This window comes from Hakea prostrata, chromosome 8 (genome assembly GCF_041222555.1).
Source record: "Hakea prostrata isolate BN-2017 chromosome 8, UWA_Hpros_2, whole genome shotgun sequence".
Lineage (NCBI taxonomy): Eukaryota > Viridiplantae > Streptophyta > Magnoliopsida > Proteales > Proteaceae > Hakea > Hakea prostrata.
In genome coordinates, this window is record NC_142607.1 from 31,821,860 (window position 1) to 31,843,125 (window position 21,266).

A 21,266-nucleotide genomic window follows, 5' to 3' on the forward strand; every position below is an offset into this window, starting at 1 on the left:
CTTTTACAATTCGAACAGACTGTGAAGCCATAGTCAAAGCATACAATAATTTGAATGAAAGAAAAATACAGCATAAGAGATGGGTTTTTTGAGAAACCATTTTTATAACAGGGGATATAAAATTACAATAGAACATATAAAGGGAGTAGATAACAAAACAGCTGATTTACTATCCAGGATACAACAAATTTTACAGGACCCTGATTAACTTTCTCTATTTTATGATTACAGGAAGACGACATGATCCGTGCTATTGTAGAATGGAGTAGTATACCCCCTGAACAATCTCCTACAACATTTCATATAACAGAAATAGAAAATCCTCAACCTTCTCTTGTTACCCCATCACAGTTTGTGAACAATTCACAAATTTTTGCTCGACAAACTCCTGCTCAAACCAGGAGATTACCTACTAGCATAATGGGTACTTTCAACAATACCAGCGCCAGTAGAACATTCCCACCCTTTTCTCCACAAAGAACACCATCACCACCTGAAACCATTAATTTTGGACATCATGTTTTGTTCCGAAGTGCAAACATGAAATTCGACAATCTGAACAATTATTTGATAAACGATGAGGAACAGATCTATCTTGATAATATTTGGTACACCGCCAACAGAAGCATTTCTCAACAAAAGCCCATTCCTGGATTAGCCAATGCAATCCACGCTGCTGCCTTTCTCTTTGCACAACTTCGAACAAAGAAAGGTAAATTCAAATTCTACGTCATTGCTCAAGGGAACAATACAGGAATACTCCTTGAATGGGAAGACGTCATAAATGTTTTGAAAGGACATCCTCATCCCCTCTACGAGGGATATGAGACACTTGAACAGGCTCAAATATTTGCAAGATCTATATTGGGAACAAACTACTATGTAGATCCAAAACTACGTAGTGCACCTCCTCAACAACCCTCTTTCTCGAATATGGCTCAAAGGAATTTACCATGCCAACAGTGTGAGCCCATAAAAAATAAGAACAAGGAATTGTTAGATCAAATAGCTAGTTGCACATTAAGGATCAACAACTTACAAATGGATAATTCAGCCAAAGACAGAGCCAATCAACGATTGGAGGCACAAAACAAAAGCTTATTGGTTGACATATAAGTTCTCAAAGCACAAGTTGCCCCATCATCTGGAATACAGAGCAACAATAATATTCTGTCTACACAAGAAGCAGCTCAAGTTGCAAACACATCCATGACAGAATTCAAGAATGAAATATTGGGAGATGTTCAAAAGTTCCAGCAACAACAGTTTGCACAGTTCAGTGAAATTCTTCAACAACAATTTGCACAGTTTAGCGGAAGCCATCATGGGCCCATAAACCCACAGGCTATGATTGAAAGAACAATGAACCCACTGAGTCAATCAGAAGAGATTGATTCTGATTTTGAATTAGTTCGTCGAAGAAACGGAAAGGCTTCTTCTTCAACTCACAATATAAAGTGAACAAAGGGGTGATTCCCTCATCAGACGACCATGTAAACCACATTTCTGTCAGTAACCCCGTGAGTTGGAAAAGAATAGACTCCATGGTAGTACCAACCATGAAAAACATTTGGTAAACTTTGTTGGATAATAAAAACCAACCATGGTAGTACCAACCATGAAAAATATTTGGTAAACGTTGTTGGATAGTAAAAACCAACCCAGTAAAAACCCTGCTGGATAAAATCGGGTTAACACACTGAGTCAAATCAATGAGGAAAACAGTGAATTTACTATTCACATAGAATGCCTCGAGGGGACTCTAGAAGAGCACTACAACAACAGAATATTCCACGCATAATGGTCCCTACATCATCACCTGCGTCAGCACAATTATTGACAAGATGAACAGTTGCAGGACATATTGGGATTTTCTCAAAAAGAAGAAGGACAAAATTGTCCATGAATAGTAGAACAAGAAGAAGTCCAAACATGAACAGTGAATCAATAAAAGATCTCCGTCACTTGAAAAACTGATACAAGATGAATAGTAAATGTCCCTTTCTGAATAGTAATGGGTCAATTTTCTGAATAGTTACTCTTTTGTTTTAAGTCTTCTCTTTTGCTTATAAATAAGCTTGTAAACGAAGGGCCTTACACCTTAGCACTTCGGACCTTTGAACTTTTAGACTTCGGACCCTTGGAACTTTCAACTTTAGAACTTTTACTTTTGTAATATCTTCCTGTACTCTGCAAGTAAGAAAGAGAGAGAGAGAAAAAGAGAGACTGAGAGAAGAAAAGAAAGAGTGTTAGTTTTAGTTTTCTGTAATGGTTAGCGAAGAAGCTCTATCTCTGTGAATTGTAATACTTCTGAATACAATACAGTGAATATTTGTCTACAATGGTGAGTCTTTCCTTTCCTACTTGGTTTATTTATGGTTTTCGGGAACCCGAAAGGGAACCCTGAGTAATTGAGATGTAGTTTCTTGGCCTGTTTCTGCTTCTTTTTATTTTGTTCTTTAATTTAGTAGAGGAAGGATTTGAGGATGAAAGCCTACAATCGTGCTTCTATCATCTCTCCTAGGCCCCACTACGAATTTTTGCACTTCATGCATCAATAACAATAGTTGCATCTGTAAATTCTTTTTCTTGTAATTATTTCTGCTGATCTCTGTTTTTATCAAGTTTTAACCTTTTAAAGCTAAAGATGAAGTTCTAATTTCTATTATAAGGATAAATCTGGGCGTAAAATTCCTCCTATAAGGCCTGAGTACTGGCTGATTTTTGAACAATACAGATATCAGATGTGCCGGTCCTAAAGTCCTACAAGTAAGTCCCACTAGCTTTGTGCGTAAGGGCAGCGTGGGTAGTGGTTGGGCATCTTGATTCTGTAAAGTTCTTAAATTAGAATCGAAAAAGCATGTGATGGTGCCACCGAAGGATTTTGAGTAACTGAAGTTTAAATCAAATCTGAGAATTTGAAGTTTTTATGACTTGAAAATTTAAAGTGTCACCACATAGTCCATTTGGTCACCTGACCCTCACATCCTTTGGGCAGAACCAAGTTCTGTCAATCACCGAAGGAATCTTCACACACACACTATGGTTGAAAAAAAAAGAGAGGAGCTAATAGGAGAAGAAGTCTTGGAGAGAAGTCTTGAGCGAATGTCTTGAACGAATTGTTTAGGTGGGATTTTAATATATATATATATATATATATATATATATATATATATATATATATAATATATATATATATATATATATATATATATATATATATTATATATATATATATATATATATATATATATATATATATATATTAAAATAAAGATAAAAGGTCCGAGGATGAATACAAATGCAATGAGTCCACAATAAACAAAGGTGGTAGACCCCACTAAGATTTGTGAGGGGAAAACCTACGAGTACCCCTAGCAAGAAAGTTTGTAAATCCATTACTAACTCTAGGGATACAAGTAAAAGTAACTCTACTAAGTAAATAACATAATTGTAAAACAATATCCAAAATTAGGCTAAAGCTCATCCAATCCAAAGCTTATTGGTGACTTTGAAGAGCCAAAACAATAGGTAAGCAATCAGAATGAATTTGTACATCAACTGCACCCAAAGAGGAACCAAGAAGGATGATATCTCTAATGGCTTTCAATTCAACTTAAATTGCCAAAGAACCAATCCCAAATTTGCTTTGAGCTGTCACAAAGCCTTCATTGAAATCCCACATTATGCATCATCTACAACCATTGTGAAATAAATGAATGCTTTCCTAGGAATAAAAAACAGAAATTCTAACTCAATTGAGGTTTTTCACTCCCATAGGCCCTTTTACTGGATGATAATATAGTCAAAATATTAGGCGTCGATACATTGAGCAAAGCAGCGCCTGTAGCTCAGTGGATAGAGCGTCTGTTTCCTAAGCAGAAAGTCGAAGGTTCGACCCCTTCCTGGCGCGTCAAACGCAAAAATCTTTTTGTTTTAGTTAATGTTCGACAAAGAACTTCAGGCTAAAGGATATTCCGTGAACATCTTGTTCATGTTAGGTAAAGGAAATAAATTAGTTCTCACCATTTAGATTCATTTGGTATTGCAATCAACCTGTCTCACACATCTTGCTATCAAGAACCCTAAATCAAATAATTCGAACTTTTGAAAAAAAATCTTGGTTATTCCAGTTGAGGAAGATTCATAACATATGGTTTCAAACATAGTAGAACCATGAATGAATAGTACATTGTTCCTGCATACAACCCTAACCCAATCTATACAAGTCTTTCTTTAAATTCTCCATGTCCTGGGGCTTCTGAAGAACTGGAAGACATAGCATATTAGATTCGTAGCACGTACAAATGATTCCATCTGCAATTAGGTTGAAGCTGTTGTTCCTTCAACTATAATCACAGTACAGATTATTTGAATTTCCATTTTTCCTGGGGAAGTTCAGGATGAAGACCAATAAAATCTAGCTATTGAACTTTTGCAGATAGGAAAAGCTCCCTCCATTTTTCAGGATCACTTCCTGGTCCTTCTCCCTGCATGGTTTTGATTTAGTTAATAAGAAATCTAGAAGGGAGGTCCTTGGCTACAGGTGGGTACATCAACAAGTTTGAAATAAGTCTATTGCAGAGAAAAAGGAAAACGGTTTATAAGGAATTTCATTGAATGGACATCAACAAAGAAGCTGATGTAATCAGAGAATACCAGTAAATGACAAAGAACAACAGAAGTGAATAAAATTATGAGTGCTATCATCTGAGCAATTTTGCAAATTTCAGAAAAATGAAAGTTAGTCCAACACCTCTCTTCTTTTTTAGTTGTGTTAACCATTGAACTACAACTTCAAGCATTTGAAGCTTATTAGTTTATTATTATTAGGGTACCAGATCAAAGAGTGAACCAATGGATTGACCTATTTACCCAGTTAGAGCCATTTGTATGCCTCAAGTTTTATCGCAAAAGTAAGTGTGAGATTCAGGGATTTTCAACTTCTTTTTGGGAGAGAGAATGTAATGCAATTTTTGTATGTTTTGAGAGCTCTTCCTTTTAACATTCTCTCACACATAATGAAAGTCAACGGTGAATCATGTCAAATCTTGGCGTCACCAAGTTTGTTACCGTGTTTGTTCGTTTTTTCTTAGTGTTCATTCTGACAGTAAGAAGAAGAATTGTGCTTAAAAGCCTCATATTACAAGAAACTGAAGACCTTCACTCATGTAACCAAGCACATTCATATTATCAGTGGTGTATGATGCTACAGAAGGCCCTCTGAAATTTGGTAGTAAACTTCCTAGGTGTTTTGGCATTGGTTTCCTGTAGTAAAATTTTTTTATCTATTCAGGGTAATAAGAGACAATATCAACGAAGTTACTGGTTGCCTCTGCTTGCTGTCTTAAATTTTTTTATGAAAATGAATAGTAAGTTTATAATTTAAAGTAACAGCCATCAAGCAGTGGAATTGCTCTTTCCATCAGAGATAAGTTTTAGTTCATAAGTTAAGCCAGGAGCCTTTCCCTTCTCACAGGTAGGTCCTTCTACCTCGCAGAGAGAGGGAGAGGAAAAAGATACAACCAACTACAGCGATTATCAGGTGAAAAATAATTAACAAGAAACACTTCAAGGGGACCTGAAAACTAGGTTCATACTCAAAACATGTTCTCTGTCTTCCTTGTAACCTAAAAGCTTTTGAACCTCAGAAACAAGAATTATGTAATGGCTGTACCCAATGGAGAAGGCTTCAGCATCTAGCTAGGTCTGGGAGGGTTCAAATGTACATATAGCCTTGCCAATGTTCCCCGGAAGGCTGTGCTAAGGACTTGAACCCATGACCAAGCATTCAGCATGCGAGCACTATGAGCCAGGAAGAATAATATCCCATGATACAAGTACACCCTATTTTCCTAATGTTTTATTGTTTGACACCGATTTGTGTGTTACTAGGAAAGGACCATGATTCTATACTTCAGTTCTCATGATTTAAGCTCAAGATAGGACGCAACGTATTTGAACACTGAAAGCTCCCTTATATATCTGGACAGGAAGGTCAGTGTGCCAGACAGGTAATGCAGCCAACTTGGGAAGCCCCAAGCTCATACACAATAGCTTTTGCGACATCACACAAAAGGTAAGTTTCACTGAGCATAGGGTACATACAAGTTGGGGCTGTGGCAACTGGTAGTGAAATCAACTGTATAAAAATATAAAGTAAGAAAAGAACAGAGGGGAATGAAATATGTCTGTTAACTAGGTCCCAATCAACGAACCATTAATTATCCCTCCAAACAGCTAATAAGTACAGAGATCCATCATGCATGTAGCCATTGTTGACTACATAACTAAAAATTTCACAAAATTGGATCTTATCATTTGGGAAAATAATCAGTCCCCTAAAAAGTAGAGAAAGGACAGCCTTGATCTATAACCATGCATCACTGTGGCCTCCACACTTATGCAGGAGCTACTCCTAGATCCTTGGCTTTCCAAGATGACCTAACATTTGCATTCTTACTCTTTGACCACCCATCCATCCTAAAGTCCTTCTCTAAGAATTCTGACATGTCAAATACAACTTAGTGTATAAAAACTAAGAAGAACACATAAATAAATAAATAAATAAAATGCATGGACAGTCAAAACAAATGGCATTACAAAAAAAAATAAAAATAAAAAATAATAATAAAATAAAATAAAATAAAAATGAAAATACATAAAATAAAACTTTTAGATATGGCAAACATGCTACAAAATGAACATGTCGAAGTAACTTGGGCAACAAGTTACTTAGTGTGCAAGTCAAAGCTGAAGTGTGAAGATCTTGAGTTATATGTTATGTTTATTTTTTGTTGAAATTCTCATCAATATTTGCTTTCCTAAATAATATAGTGTTGGGGGTTAATCTGGACTTTTCACAGTTTAAGTGAAATTGAACCGGTTGGTTCAATTGATGGTTCATTGCTATGTATAGCTTTATCCTTGGTTCACTCTCATTCTCATATATGCAAATACGATTTGGGGATTTTTCCTCTGTTCTGCGATTTTGAGGTTTCTGGAGCTTTCATGGCTTCTTCTTCTTCGAACAGCTGCGGTGATGGATTCTTGGAGGCTCTTTGAAGAGATCAGTGGGGGGTTTTTGATCAGTGATTCTAGAAGACCACTCGATGGAAGTATTGGCCTCTATGGTTGCTTGTAATAGGTGTTCTCTGTATTTCTTTCTTTTTCCCTAAACCTGTAACATCTCAAGACTTAGTGAATTGGATTCATACCTAAATCCCGGAGAGTAGGCATATTGCCGAACTCCGTAATCATCTCTGTGTTTCTTCTTCTTCTTCTTCTTCTTCTTCTTGCTTCTGTTTTCTTGTTAAATCACAAGACCGAATCGTTAGGCTAGGTTAGGGTTTATAGGTTGCATTTTTCTTTTAATTAAATTGATAATTTATATGAGTTAATCACCTAATGATAACGTGAATTGAGACCTGGGAACATCATATAGGGCTCTAACTTACATTATAAATAAAGTACTATAGGGGAAGGAGAGAATATATGATTCCTCTCTTCTTCAATCTCTCTTTTCTCTCTCTTGTCTCTAGTAGAATTTCTTCTTTCATCTCCCTTGTTAGTCAATCTACAAGGTACCGCTCTTCTTGTTTACTTATTTTTTCATAATTTCTTATGACTTCTTCTGATATTTTCCGCCTTCCTAGGAATGCTGTGTTGAGCTTTTATCAACACATGGAAGCATTGAGCCAGGTTGGTCGCGCCAGCTCCTTGCTGCAAACCTGTTAAGAGAATTTGGCCAAGGCCAATTCTGAAATAGACCAGCTGACTGCAGCTGCCGTGGAGCTGCAGAAAAAGCATGAGGAAGAAGTGATCTCCCTCAAGGAGGCCCTCGAAGCTTCGAAGATTCGTGCCACTGCTGCCGAGCGCGAGGCCAGGAAGCAAAAAGCAGCTGCCACGTTGTTTGGTGACAGGATTGAATTCAAAAGTAGGAAACTCGAAGAACATCTGAAGTTGGCGATCCCTAGCAAGCCCGAGCATATAAAGCCAGAGCTTCGGAAGGAGTGTGTTCGGAAATACCTGAACAGCGTACCTTTCTCCGAGCTGCTAGGTATCTACAACATTCAAGCTTATCGCTTGGGGCAGAACGACGTTTGGGAGCGAATTCTCGCATCAATCCCTGCCTTCGACACTACTCCCTTTCGTGAGGTATGCCACAAAGAGGTCTTCGGGAAAGTTGGTATGGATCTCCCGGACTGGGCTCAGGAAGAAGATGATCCTTTTCCATCTGACCCTCAATATGAGGCATACCTGGTTGACGAGCCGGCACTTCCAGAGGAGAAATCACAAGCCGAGTCTCAAGTTGCTGCTGTAGAGGACTCAGCCGATGCCATTCTTGAGGAAGGCTCTTCTTAAGATCCTGAGAAAAGTCCTCCCGACCAGTGTCCCTCGGGCAACAATGAAGAAAAGGCTTAGGGAGTTATCTTTTTGTAAAGATTTACCCTCTATTTAATGAATAGACATTTCTTTTTCATGTTGGCCTTTATATTTCCCCGTCTCCTGCTGAAATCTTGCCTTGAATATCAAAGTATAAATGATAAAACTTATCACTTAACTTTACATTCCCCGCCGAATAATAATCTTGTAGAAATACTGTGAAGATGTGTTTCGGAAAGATGCATTTATCTTCCCCACCACTTCATTTATTGCAAAGTCCACACGTTTCCCTTCTGCGAAGTTCAAACGTTTTCCTGCTTTTGTATACCATTCATTGTTTTCAATGAATCGGAAATACATCCATTATTTTAATGGCGGTGCGACGATTGGAGGTATCTCTGCGTCAGGTGCTTGTTTCCACATGTTTCCATGTGGCATCCCTCCGACCGTTGATCTTGCTTTCTGCGGATTTCGAAGCGTCATTTTGATCTAGGTCATCGGTTGTCCTTAGCCTTCAACCGTCGTCTTAGTACCTGAGGCTATTTAAAGCCTTCGTGGGTACCCTCCATCTATCGTGCTATCTGCAAGTTAGATTTGCTAAAGTGCTTGATGAGCACATTTATGTGTGAAATCTTAGGGCATAAATCATGCATTTTTAACACTTTGAGTGGAGCTACCTTGGGTTTTATGTTGTTTTTGCAGATTTTATGAATTTCTAGGACTTTAGCGAATATCTGGAGTTTTGGGTATTAAACATGCGGTTTTACACATCAAGAGGTCCGTTCAAATTCTCAAGTGCGAAAGTGGGCCTGATTTGGAGCATGATGGGCTAGAGATGCAATTATGGGCCAACTCCAGAATATCTTGTAAAATTAGATTAGGATTTTTATTTTATTTTTGTTTATTGTAATTGAGAATTGTATGGGGCCCACAAGTAGTCAAAGACTAGGATTTTCTATTTTTTTAGAATATTTTATTTTGTTAGATTTTATTTATTTCTCTAATTAGTTTTTTCTCTTTCTTCCCACTTTCTATTTTATTTACTTTCTTATTTCCTTAATAACCAACCCACTTATATTTTTGTTAACAAAAATATATATATTTTTTGATTTATTTTATTTTCTTTCTCTTTCCTTCTTCCACTTTTCTTTCTTTCTTCCACCTTGTCTTCACGTGAACTTCAAAAGCAAGTTTTGTTTATATTTTTATTTTTATTTTATTTTTATTCTCTCTCTCTCTCTCTCTCTCTCTCTCTCTCTCTCTCTCTCTCTCTCTTTCTTTCTCTCTTTCTTTCTAACGAATTTTTTTTGCTCCTTCTTTATTTGTTTTTTCTCTTTCTATTTTTCTCTTATTATTATTATTATCATTATTTTTCCTTGTTTGTAAATTATTCTCATTCTTCTATAAATATTACCTCCCTCTTAGGTCTAAGGGACTGGATTTTCTCTTTAGTTTTACACACTTGATTTTCTCTTTAGTTTTACTTTAGTCTTGCATTCTATTCTCTTTAGTTTGCTCTAGTTTTCTCTAGTTCTTTGATTAATTTGTGGGTTCTAGTTCTAGTTTTTAGATTGAATGTTTAGGAAGATTGAATGTAATTTTTCTTTTATGCAAGTGTAATTCCTTTAGTTTTATCAATGCAATTTCAAGTGCAATTTCAAGTTCAAGTTCAAGTTTCAAGAAGATTCGCTTTCTCTCTGGGTCTAGCAATTGCAGATCTAGTTTATTCTAGATCTGGTTGTTAGGGTTGGTTGAGATTCGAATTGTTTATTCAAGTTTTGTTTAGAAGATACAAGTAAGTAAGATTCTTCAATAGTCTTCTCTCCCCCCTCCATTCCCGCTTCTATCTACCCCTCAATATTCTTAATTTAGGATTTACTTTCAGCATTATTTATTGTTCTCCCTTCCCTGGATCCTTGATCAGAGATGCCTACAGTCGTGCCTCTCTTTGGTTAAGGCTTTCTTTTCCTTTTATTGCTTTGTTATTTACTTTCTGTTATTTACTTTATGCCTGTTCATTCATTATCTCGGACCACATAACCGGAGCAAGCCTACAGTCGTGCCTCGTTTTTTGGTGACGGGTGGTGTTGCATCTGCATTTTTTACCTGTCTTTTATTTATGCATTAGTTATGTTTGCTTTATTTTCTTCGTTTCAATTCGATTGCATTAGATGTATGGATTAGGATCGTTGGTTTAGTTTAAGTAATTAGTTAACAAAAATTTAATCATTCCACTCTCGCATTACTATTAAGAAGTTGAATTCTAGGTGGCATATCTCCCTGAGATCGACCCGTTAGCTACACGATACTGTGTGCTTGCGGTTATTTTATTTTGCAAACAGTGCTATCTGCTTCCGTATTCCTCGTACTCCAACAATAGCTCTATCAACTTCTGAACAAGTGAGTTTCTTGATTACTCATCTCTTTCCCCACTTCCCCCCTGAGTAAACTGTACAGTAGTTATACTTGGGGTTTAGTTATTTGGTTTTGTCGAAAGTGATAGAAAACTAGGGTTTTCCCTCTTGTTGTCGTCGTTTTTATCTGTACTGATACGGCTTGTTTGTTTGCATAGTGGCTCCCAAGATCAACCCGAACTTTATCAGAGAAAAATCTTGCAAGAAAATCGTTCCGTTGGTGGTGGTTGGGGCCAGTGAAGTGGTTTCAGCTAGTGAATCCTCCAAGTGTAAGGCGACTGCTGTCAGTGAATCTTCAAGTCAGATTCCCACAGTTTCTATTGATGCCGTCCCTGCACCTCTTTTGCCCGAAGTGATCGCTCGTCTTTCCCAGGAAGATCTTGATCACTCCGTTGTCGATGGTGCTGCCGACGCCCCTGCTGGTGAGACTGTTGGTGCACCCTCGAAGGAGACTCTTCGGGCACCTGAGGCAACTATGTTGGCGTCTGATGAAGGTGTGGTCCCAGCAGGTGCTGCTCCTATTTAGCATTCTAGTGCTTGTTTGGCATCCTCCTCCTCTCCTTTCGAGTCAGAGGATTTTGCCACTAGGAAGCGCCGTCGGTTGACAAGTGATGCAGCTCATCCTTCTCTTGGTGTAGCTCATACTTCTCATCCTTCGCCTAAATTAGTGTCAAACGAGTTTGACAGAGCGTTGGAATGGTGTACTGCTGCTCGAATGACTTCGAGAGCGCAGGTTCTTTCCAAAATTCCAGATGAAGTCTTTACGAAGTCACTTGGTGATGTAAGTCTTTCTTCATTATCTTCGATTCTGAAAAATTACTCTTCTCGCTCCTTCTTAACTCGGAAGTTGTTTGCGGGAGTCTTCTTTGGTAACTTCCACAACCAAGTGGAAGCAGTTTCTAGGCTCAGTAGGTTGAGCAATGAAGTTTCCAGGCTTCGGGAAATCTCTGAAGCTAAAGATGTTGAGATTGCTTGCCTTCGGAATCTAGCTTGGGAGGTGGCAGGAGAAAAATATTCGATGATTGGTCGTCTTCGGTCAGACTTGGATGATGCCAGGGAGAAGATCCGGCGACTGGAGCGAACAGTTGGAAAGTCAGGAGCCAAAGGATCTAAAACGTTACCTGAAAGGCAAGCTGTCGTTCCTTTGCCCGAATCCCTTCCAACTGATGTTCGCAGAGCCTGCGTCTTCAAGTATTTACACAGAAAGCCTTTTGTTGATATGCTGAATGCTTATAACTTGCAAAGGCATCGGGATGGTGAGAACGAAGTATGTGAATCAATATTAAGGAAGGATCCTCATTTTGATATGACTCCCTACAGGTCTTGTTTGCCATCCTGAAGTATTCTATGACCGACCGGGTATTCCTCCTCCCGACCTGGACCAAGGATAAGATTGATCCTCCACCTTCTGATCCAGATATTATGCATTATCTGGAAGATTCTCCTGTTTATTCTCCCCTGGAAGAAGTCAATTATGACGAGCTTGTCCTGAATGCGAGTTTGGTTGAGGACCATGCTTCTCCTGGACAAAGAGTATGAAATTGCGGAGGATTTTATGCATACCGAAATATTTTTGTAATCCTCATTTCTTCTCTTCTTTTCCTTGAATCCCCACCAATGGTTGACTCATATGTTTGTTCTAGCAAAGTCGTGTCGATCTTGTATAACTTCTTCGACAGTCACTGATGATGACTTTCTTTTTTGACCGAAGATTGTATCCAGCTCTTGTAATTGTTTTGATACTGGCCTCTTTCGATCTTTTGAAGAAATAAGATATTAACTTCATCTTGAACTTTGCTAGCCACTTGAATCGCTGTTGCATTAGGTCTTAGTTGTTTGAAACAATGCCTTTACTTAAAGATTTCCGGAGAAATACAATAAGTCTTGAAGGAACTCACTCGGGTTTTAAACCGATGCCTTTACTTAAGGATTTCCGGAGAAATACAATAAGTCTTGAAGGAACTCACTCGGGTTTTAAACCGATGCCTTTACTTAAGGATTTCCGGAGAAATACAATAAGTCTTGAAGGAACTCACTCGGGTTTTAAACCAATGCCTTTACTTAAGGATTTCCGGATAAATACAATAAGTCTTGAAGGAACTCACTCGGGTTTTAAACCGATGCCTTTACTTAAGGATAATTCAAAAATTCAATAAGTCTTGAAGGAACTTACTCGGGTTTCAAACCGACGCCTTGCAAAAGGAACTCACTCGGATTTTCATCCGATGCCTCGACTTAAGAAAGTCCGAAAAAATTCCATAAGTGTTGAAGGACCCACATGAATTTTCATCCGATGCCTTATAGTTGGATCTTGTTCTTGAATGTAGTGTATGATGCCTCCCAATCAAAAGATAGTTTGTTGAAAACCAAAAATTGCATTGATTGAGTTGAAAATGATTACATCGCGAACAAAATTGAAATCATCATCAAGGATAAAACTTTTTGAGATGCCTGGCATTCCACGAACGATCCAACTCTTCTCGGGTGTTGATGTTCTTCAGCTTGTAAGCTCCTGAACCAACGGTTTTACAACCATATAAGGTCCTTCCCAGGAAGGGTCCAATTTTCTTTGGTGACGCGGGTCGGAAGCTAGGGTGTTTCTCAACACCAAATCTCCGGCTAAGTACCGACGATTCTTCACTCGAGTATTATAATGAGACGCTATCCTTCTTTGATAATGTTGAGTTCGTGCTATTGCCTTTGCCCGAACTTCGTCCAACAAATAAAGACTATCAAGCAGCCCTTGTTCATTTGCTTTTTCCTCGAACTCATGATCCCGTAATGTCCCCGCCATTATCTCCACTGGTGCCAATGCTTCAGATCCATATGCCAACCTGAATGGAGTTTCTCCTGTGGGTGTTCGAACCGTAGTTCTATAATCCCACAAGACATTATGAAGTTCTTCGACCCAAGAAGCTTTGTCGACTTCGAGTCTTCTCTTTATTCCTTCCAGTAGCGTTCGGTTAGTAACCTCTACCTGTCCATTGCTTTGGGGGTATGCCACTGAGGACATACGATGCTCGATCATATATGTTCCACATAATTGCTCAAATTGTGGACAGTCGAACTAAGTACCATGGTCAGTGACAATAATCTTTGGAATCCCAAAGCGATATATGATTGATTCAAGCACAAATTTCTCCACTTTTTCTCCAGTAATTGCCGCGCGGTGCATTTGGCGCTTCTACCCATTTTGTGAAGTAATCAATTGCTACTATCGGATATTCCCGTCCACTTTGATGCCTTGGTGAATTTGCCCATGATATCAATTCCCCACATTGCAAAGGGAATGGGATTTAGAATTGAAGTCATAGTTTCCACCGGGCGCTTCGATCATTGTAGCATGAATTTGTGAGTTACCACATCGACGAACGTACTCCATAGCAGCCTCTTGGACCTTAGGCCAATATAACCCAAGTCTCAGAATTTTGTGAGCCAGGGCTCGTCCACCCATGTGAGCTCCACAAATTCCTTCATGAACCTCAGCCAAAGCTGATTTTGCTCCTTCGGGGCCTATACATCTCATAAGGGGTCCAGCATAAGATCTTTTGTATAGTCTCCCATTCCGAATGACAAATCTAGCTGATCGAATCTTGATCAACCTTGCCTCTCTGGATCCTCGGGTAATTTGTCATCCCTTAGATACTCGATTATTGGATCCATCTAGCAACGTTCGCTTCAATATAAGAAATTTCTTTCTCATGATAACTTGGAAAAGTTATCTCTTCAATGTAGACCGAAGGGTCTAGATTCTTTTCCTTGGCATTGGCTAGTCGGGATAGCTCATCTCGCCACTTGAATTTTCATTCCTCGAAATCCGAGATATCTTCAAATTCCGAAATTGGTTTTGAAATGCCTGCACTATCTCTTGATATTTCGCAAGCGTGGTTCTTTAATACCATACTCCCCCTGGACTTGGTTGACTATAAGTTGAGAGTCACTATAAATAGTAACATTTGCAATAGATAATGCTTTTGACAACCGAAGTCCTGCTATTAGAGCCTCATATTCTGCTTCGTTATTACTTGCGTCAAATGTGAATCTCAAAGCATATCGAATAATAAATCCTGCTGGACTTTTTAATAGAATTCCAGCTCCTGCTCCATCTTTATTACTCGAACCATCCACATATACCTCCCAAGTGGTTGGTATAATGGGATCCTCAATGGTGGGTTCCACTTGGTGCAGTAGTTTCTACTACAAAGTCGGCTAATGCCTCGAGCCTTGATTGCGATTCCGGGCTTAAAGCTCACTTGGAACTCGCTGAGTTCAACCGACCAGGACACCATCCTTCCAGACAAATCAAGTTTGTTAAGAACTTTACTAAGATGAAAAGTTGTAAATACCTCAATTGGATGAGCCTGAAAATATGGCCTTAGCTTCCTGGCGGCCATCATGAGAGCCAGAGCCTGCTTCTCAAATCGTGAATATCTTGTCTCCGCATCTAGCAACACGTGGCTTACATAGTAAATCGGCCACCGTTTTTTATCTTTTTCCGAACAAGTACTGCACCGACGCCCGAAAGGGACGTCGCTAGATATAGCTGTAATATTTCCCCCTTCTCCGGTCCGGACAGGATCGGTGGTTGTCCAAGTGCTTCTTTTAATTCCTCGAAAGCTTTCTCGGCACTCTTCAGTCCACTTTGCTTCCTTATCGCCCTTCAGGTCTTTAATTGCCTTGAAGAAAGACAAACATTTTTCTCCGGACTTGGAGATGAATCGATTTAAAGCGACAACTCTCCCTCGTTAAACACCTGTACATCCCGAACGGTTTTGGGAGCCTCCATATCAATCGAGCTTGTATTTTGGCAGGATTAGCCTCAATTCCCCTCTGTGATACCATGAAGCCCAAAAATTTGCCCGAGGAGACTCCAAAGGCACATTTTTCTCGGGTTTAGCTTCATTTGATGATTCCATGATCTTGAGAATACCTCGATCAAATCTGCAATATGATTTGCTTTTGTAAAGCTTTTCACTAGCATGTCGTCAACATAAGCTTCAACATTCTTTCCTATCAGCTCTTTGAAAATCTTGTTGACGGCCCTCTGATATGTTGCTCCTGCATTCTTCAGGCCAAAAGGCATGACCTTGTAATAATAGCTCTCACGATCAGTCATGAAAGCCATATACTTCTCATCCTCCTTATTCATAAGGATCTGATTATACCCTGAGTAGGCATCCATGAAACTTAAAGTTTCATATCCTGCAGTCGCATCTATCAAGAGGTCAATCCGAGGCAACGGATAGCAATCTTTTGGGCAAGCCTTGTTAAGATCTGTGTAGTCTGTACACATCCTCCACTTCCCATTCGCCTTTTTTACCATTACCACGTTGGCCAACCAAGTTGGGCATTCAATTGGTTCTATGAAACCAGAATTCTTGAGTTTTTCAACTTCGCTTCGAACGGCTTCATATTTTTCAACGGACAAGTAGGGCAGTTACCTTCCTCGGGCCCTCCTTGTCTTTTAAATAGGCAACGTAACACTGCCGAGAGATCTTCTGGTCAAAGGAGACTTGACCAATTCCCATATCAGTCGGGAATTTTATCTTTAGGTGCTTTGTTGAAACAATAACACCTATCTTGGATAAAGATGGTCGCCCGAGGATCATATTATAAGCTGGCAGTTCCCGAACCACCAAAAAATTGATTCGGACGGTTGTTTCCTTAGGAAAACTTCCAATGGATAAATCCAACTGGACCGATCCTTCCGCCACTGCGGATGACCCTGCAAAACCATATAGATGTGTGGATGAAGGTTTCATCAAGTCCTGATCCACCTTCAATTTTTGATACACTTCGTAAGAAATTAGGTCATTGCGAGACCATCGTATCAATCAAAACTCTATGCACTTCCCGACGTGCAATCTCTACCTTGATGACTATAGCATCATCATGAGGTAAACAAACATCTCTTTCGTCCTCCTCGCTAAAGGTGATAGAATCTTCACCATTCAGCTTCTTCCGCTTCTGCTTCTCTCCGGTTCCAACAAATTTGGATTTTGTTTTCAGACTCCGGAGTGATTCGGGCTCTGGTCCCCCCGAAGATGGTAAGGATTGGTGACCGAGTAGCTTCAATCACCTCCTTGCCCTTCTTAGACTTCGGGGCCTCCCTTGATCGTTCCGAACTAACTGAACGATCCCTTTTAGGAGCAGCCGCACGTGGCTCACGTGGCTCCTCCCTTCTTTTGCTAACGAAACTGGACAGATGTCCCTGAGATATTAATCTCTCAATATCTGCTTTCAGATGACGACAGTCATTAGTATAATGACCATAGTCCTTGTGGAATCGGCAATACTTTTTTCGATCCTGCTGCTCTCCGGGTTTCAAAAGAATTTTAGGCGGCCACTTTAAAATATTTTTTCTTTTGAGGATATTTAAAATATCAGCCCGAGGAGCATTCAATGGAGTGTACTCACTTTTACCGAGGGATCTTTGGTGCCAAGCCTGAGATTTTCCAACCCGATCACGGACCTTTTTCTTTGGCTTCTGCTTCCGCTCAGGAGCCTTCTGTTCCTTATTGGAGACTTTATTATCTCCTTGGCGCGCATTTAGAATCTCCATGACTTCAGCCTGCTTCTGGCATCTCTGTACCAACTTAGCATAAGTCGCAGGCATATCCTGTAGTAATAACTCCAGGAGTTTCCGATTAGTGAGTCCCGTAAATATAGCAGTTTTTGCTACTTGCTCATCCAAATTTTCTATCTCCATCGTCACTTTGTTAAATCTTTTCAGAAACTCTCTGATTGATTCGTTCTTTCCTTGTTTGACAGTAAACAAGGTTTCTTCGGTTTTCTTGACCTGTATTCCACTCTGGAATCGCCCTATGAATTGGCGCGCCAATTCGTCAAAGTTTACGATCCTTCCAGAGGGGAGGTTCGAAAACCACTTTTGTGCTGCTCCAGTGAGAGATGAACCAAAAACCCTGCATAAAATTTCATCAGAATTACCTGAAACAGCCATGGTCTGTTGGTAATAGCCGATGTGAGCTGTTGGATCTCCGGAGCCATCGAATGTTGAAAAGGTAGGCAAACGGAAGCTACGGGGAAACTAATATCCCGCAATTGGCTCGGCAAAGGGAGTCTTCCGAATGACTGAGTAAATATCCTCAGTTATTTTTCCCTTAGCCAACTGCCTTAATTTCTCATTGATGTTGGCCAATTCCTGACCAATCTGGGTCGGGTGATCTTCAGCAATATGATCACGACCTCGATTAACACAATCATCCCGTGCTACTCGATCATCACAAACAACCCGTCCTTCCCGAGCATTCCGCTCGTCGCGAACTGCTCGATCATCACGAACGGTTCTTCTGACAGTGGGTGAGTGAGTTCTTACCCCTGTATCCAACCTTGTATTTGAATCAGTTGTACTCTCTTGCGGTCTGTCGAACCGATCGTCTCGCCTAGGTTGACCATCAATCCTCCTAAGTCCTCGGTCTCCTTCACTAAAATTCTGACCGATATTCCGGTCTTCAGCCAATCTCTGGTCACGTGGCAATGCACGTCTCCCTGAATCGCGCTGATCAGGTTCTTGCGGTAAAACCACTCGTCTGGTGAGCATGCGGAATGCTTGGCTCACTTCCAAGAGTTGAATCTTTACCTGATCCAATTGATCTTGGAGTGTATCAGGAGGAGGATTACGTCCACCCTGGCCACCATCTACCTCGATAGGATTTTGGCTTTCCTGGGGAATATCTGGATTATTCACTCCAGGGATCTGAACACCGGAATTGCGTTGTGCAGCGGCTGCTGATCTAGTCACCATGGCTTTTCAAGTAATTTCCCACAGACGGCGCCAATTGATGCATCCAAAATCTGCTCAGCCCTTAGATTTCCTCGTGATGATCTGCAAAACGAAAGCGTCAGATGTGGCCCGACCGCTGGGGTCGGGAGTCCACCTCCGAAGGCTAAGTCAGTTGATGAACTTAATCACAAACGGCGCTGCTAGAAGCACGAGCTAAGGAATGAAGAACTGGGAAAGGTGATCTAGATAGCAGATCGCTGATAGTTTAGGTCTATCAGTATGTATCTGAACCTGAGTCTCAGATAGTATTCTTTTCGATCCCCTCACCTTGTATAGTAGTGAGGTTTATATAGAGTGTACCTTCGAATCTCCTTCATTGGATGCACTTGAGCCTTCTTCGGGTAGTCGTTGGATCTTAACAGTTAGATCCGTTGAGCAATAGACTTCTACTAGTTTGGACTAGTAGATGACTCCTGAGATAACCTTTAGGTTATGTGATGATTATCCCTTCGATAATGATTATCCGCAGCCGTCAATTCGAGTCTGTCATCATTAGGGTGATTACCCTAATCCATAAGTAGGATTAGGGCACGCTTGCAGTCGAATAAGCTTTCTTCTTCAGCAAGCCATCTTCTGGATCCGGTTCGCTCGGGAGCGAGTCGGTTCTCTCCGTCTCAACCGGGGTCGAGGGTCGGACCAGGTATGAACCCGGTCTGATCATAATCTCTCCGTATCACACTGGAATGCCTTGGTTTCATGCATGTTTGATTGAGGGATGATTGATTGCCTATTGAAAGCCCTACTGCTTCATTTATATATTATAATAACTTAATCAGTGCATGATAGGACAAGTACCAAAATTCCCCTGTGGAGATTTACCCACATACCCGTATTACAGAATGATAGCATGAATATGATTGGGCTGATTGAAGTTTTAATCAGGATACGTAAAATAAACAAATTGATGCAACAGCTGAAAACCATTTAGCAGATGTAAGTCACAAACATCTTACTAAATTCTGCTTTGTGAATATTAACTAAAGAATTTGGTATTTGTACCCTTGATGAACATCTTGAGCTCACATTTAAGTTTGAATACTATAAAGATGTGTTTTTTAGTGTGAGGATATGAAAACTGAGGGTTCTCCATCATCTGAAACTTCTAATACTGGAAAAATATGTTCAACTATGTGTTTAATGCAAACTTCAAACAGCAACATATACTCGAATACCCCTTTAGAGCATGGACTATGGACATACAGAATTGTTCACAGGATAGAAATGTGGAACTATATCAAAGGATCTTGTTTTTGGTTAAAAAAATTCTGGATCTCTATCTAGGTAAACTTGGTAGAAGGATTTGGTAAGATGTGATTGCCTTCTGTTGGACTTATTTGAACTAGTTAGGAATACTTTAATTGATCTATGGTAGTTAGTTCTACACTTATTTTTTGATTTTATCATTTTTTACTGATGACAGCTATGTTGATATTCTAATAGTGGTTGTTATCATGGTTTGCTTGATTTTTTACAATGTGTGTTTTGTTCTGCTTCTTAATTTGTCATCAGAATATCAAAGTTGAGGGCCTTCTGATCTTGCATTTGACTTGGGATTGTTTTTGTTTAATAGTAAATTCTTTTTGGCTTGTCATGATACCTCAAAAGTCATGTATGCCAGGGAAGCTGCTTGTCATCTGTTTAGACTTTAGAGGACTTCTAACGTGGTGGGATATTTCTTATAAAACTAAAGCTGTTGAATTTCTGAGGTAAGTAAAACCCTGGGTCATATATTCTTAATTTTGTTTTGGTTCGAAGCATGTGAATTTATGATATAGGTTCTCTGGTTGTACTACAATCTTCTGCAATTTGAAAATGATCCAATCTAAGAATTATTTTTATTATTATTTTTCTGAGAATGTTAATGGAATTTTTAGGGAATCTGGAAGGGGAGTGTTATGGTTCAAGCTGAATTTGTATCAGTATCTATTTGGGCTTACCTGGTACTTTTCTATGAGTGATAGAAGAAACAACGCTCTCATGCTGTTTATATGCTACTTAAAAATCTCTCAGAAGAAACCAGCATTCTGGAGTTGTTTGAGTTTTTGTTTATATGCTACTTAAAAATCTCTCTGAGTGAGTTGAGTTCTTAGATTTAAGCTTTGTCTGATTACTCCCTACTGAACTATTGATTGAATTCTACTAGGGGCTTTTGTTGGTTCAATCGAGACTAGTACTACTTTCTGATTTGGGTTTGCCATAGAACTAAAATCCCTTCTTTTCTTCTTAAATTTTTGCTTCATTTTTAGGTTCTCTTGCTGAGTGCTTCTGCAAATAAGCTGTCCATAACACAAGAAGAAGCAGAACACTACTTTGCCTTAATCATGGAGGAGCTTGACATCTCCAAACAGGGCTTTGTTGAGGTAAGTGGGAAACATCAATAGGTTTGGGAATCCTACTTTGGTTCAGCTGTGCTATTGAAGTTTATATAGGGTCCCGCTTATACAGAGGCTTCTTTATCAAAGTTAGGAGTCCAGTTCTGTATGAGGAGGGTTTGGTTAGGAGTCCAGTTTTGTGCTATTTGCTTGATTCTGTTATCTGAAAAAACTTAAAAGAAACAACCGAGTAATTCTTGTAATCCTTTTTTAGTATTACAAAGAAGTAATTGGTTGAGCCATTCACAAATGATTCAAGCAAGCCTATGGCAGACTTTCCAATCTAACAAC

The 21,266-nt window shown here is 39.5% G+C and overlaps 1 non-coding gene across 1 annotated transcript; it reads left to right on the plus strand.

Moving 5' to 3' along the window:
- The first annotated feature begins 3,840 nt into the window (after positions 1–3,840).
- TRNAR-CCU (transfer RNA arginine (anticodon CCU)) lies at positions 3,841–3,913 on the plus strand. Its single transcript has one exon. It is a non-coding gene; the product is annotated as a tRNA-Arg (tRNA).
- Positions 3,914–21,266: the final 17,353 nt, after the last annotated feature.